This window comes from Palaemon carinicauda, chromosome 29 (genome assembly GCF_036898095.1).
Source record: "Palaemon carinicauda isolate YSFRI2023 chromosome 29, ASM3689809v2, whole genome shotgun sequence".
Lineage (NCBI taxonomy): Eukaryota > Metazoa > Arthropoda > Malacostraca > Decapoda > Palaemonidae > Palaemon > Palaemon carinicauda.
The window spans coordinates 64,326,006-64,328,505 of NC_090753.1; the positions used below are offsets into that span (position 1 = coordinate 64,326,006).

The 2,500-nt window shown below is 33.0% G+C and overlaps 1 protein-coding gene across 1 annotated transcript in view; it reads right to left on the reverse strand.

The window, feature by feature from the left end:
* LOC137622622 (trichohyalin-like) overlaps positions 1–2,500 on the reverse strand; it is a 127,579-nt gene that overhangs the window by 3,600 nt on the left and 121,479 nt on the right. The gene's annotated exons all lie outside the window — the stretch shown is intronic.

A 2,500-nucleotide genomic window follows, 5' to 3' on the forward strand; every position in this document is an offset into this window, starting at 1 on the left:
GAATCTCCCTTTAGACGCGTAGAAGCATTTCTTACGGTGGTGTGTTTTTGCTATTTCTGATTCCTGCTGTGTGGTTTTTTTTATAGGTATAAGTTTCTGTTCATACTTTATATATGGCATTTTTATTTTAATGTTGTTCCTGAGCTTCATATGTTTTGTATAGTAGAGCACCAGCCACCCGTTGAGATACTACCTTAGAGAGTTTTGGGATCCTTTGACTGGCCAGACAGTGCTACATTGGATCATTCTCTGTGGTTACGGTTCATTTTCCTTGTGCCTGTACATACATTAAATAGTCTGGCCTATTCTTTACATATTCTCTTGTCCTCATAACTTGACAACACCGAGATTACCATTCAATTCTTCTTCTCTGAAGGTTTTAACTACTGTACTGTAATTGTTCAGTGATCACTTTCCTTTAGGTAAGGGTAAAAGAGACTCTTTAGCTATGGTAAGCAGCTCTTCTGGGAGAAGGACACTCCAAAATCAAAGCATTGTTCTCTTGTCTTGGGTAATGCCATAGCCTCTGTACCATGGTCTTCCACTGTCTTGGGTTAGAGTTCCCTCGCTTGAAGGTACACTATGGCACACTATTATATCTTATTTCTCTTCGTCTGGTTTTGTTAAAGTTTTTATAGTTTATATAGGAAATATTTATTTTGATGTTGTGACTCTTCTTGAAATACTTTGTTTTTCCTGTTACCTTTCCTCACTGGGCTATTTTCCCTGTTGGAAACCCTGGGCTTATAGCATGCTGCTTTTCCAGCTAGGGTTGTAGCTTAACAAGTAATAATAATAATAATTTGTTACTTCTCATATATTGTTTATTTATTTCCTTATTTAATTTCTTCACTGGGTTGTTTAAGATATTATGATAAAGAGGAGATTTATTCAAAAGTTTCATACCAACAGACTTATGCAAACAAGATACGGATTTATTAATTAGGAAATTTACTCAATTAAACAAGATATAGATTGATCAGTTAAGAAATTTACTTAAGTAAACAAGATATAGATTGATCAAGTAAACGTTTACTTAGGTAAACAAGATATAGATTAAGTAAAAACAAGATATACAGTAGATAGATCAATTAGAATATTTACTCAAGCAAATTGCTTTAGAAAACAAGGAAGGATAAAGAACTTGTAGTTGAAAATCAATGAAAAATAGTATGTATTGTTATTATTATTATTATCATCATTATTATTATTATTATTATTATTATTATTATTATTACTTTCTAAGCTACAACCCTAGTTGGAAAAGCAGGATGCTATAAGCCCAGGGGATCCAACAAGGAAGATAGCCTAGTGAGGAAAGGAAACAAAGGAAAATAAAATACACTATTCTTAAAACAGTAACAACATTGGAATAAATATTTCCTATATAAACTACAAAAACTTAAAAAAAAAAAGAGGAAGAGAAATAAGATAGAATAGTGTGCCCGAGTGTAACCTCAAGCAAGAGACTTCTAACTCTGTAGATAAAGAAATAAAGGTGTAAGGAAGAGCATTATGTAAAATGATGTAATTGAGTTTCAGGGGAAGGGGCGAAAGTGTGTGGGTATAAGAAGGTAGGAAAAGGAAATAAATGGTATATCTGGTGAGAAGATTGGCGAGGTTTACTAAAGGAAAAAATAAAAGAGAAGTAGAGAGTAAATTTCTGGAAATGATAAAAATTTATGGTATAGGATAAACAGGGCTCAAATAGAGGAAGTAAATTCAAAGAAAACCCAAATATAAACGAGTAAAAGCATGATTAAAGAAAATCATAAGAATTAGTAAAAACATTATCGTAGGAGTGATTTACTTATTATTAGTATTACTTGCTAAGCTATAACCCTCGTTGAAAAAGCAGGATGCTATAAGCCCAAGGCCTCCAACAGGGGATATACTGAATCTTGACTTATTGTCGGTATAGTTCAAGAGAAGCGGAGTTGAATAACTCAAGTGTGTAAATGATTGATTAATGTTTGAAAATGCAAAATTGACTTTTCATGATATATGGAGAGCACTTGAGATGGTTAAGAAGGGAAGAATACACCGTTGATATAAAAGATTCCACGTTATATAATATAGGTAAGATGGGAATAGGTTAATCTGGAAGTTGAACACAGAGCCGCTAGACTAATAAAAGGACTACACAATAGGGAAAGGGTTACCCCTGCACTAATTAAATTACACTGGCTACCAGTAAAAGCGAGAATTGAATACAAGCTACTCTTACTAACGTTTAAGATACTGAACCAAAATGAACAAAATATCTAAAAGAATGCCTGAATAAACTAGAACTAGAAACAAATGTTAACACAAGACACACGAGTGACAAACATAGTCTATCTGAACCAAGAACAAATAGTAAATTTGGTGAAAGGGCTTTTAGCTACTGTGCGTCTAGACATTATAATAAACTGCCAACTGAAATGAAGGACCTAAAGGGAGCAATTGAATTTAAGAAGAAACTAAAGACATTAATTTTCACAAGATCACATGATTTGGA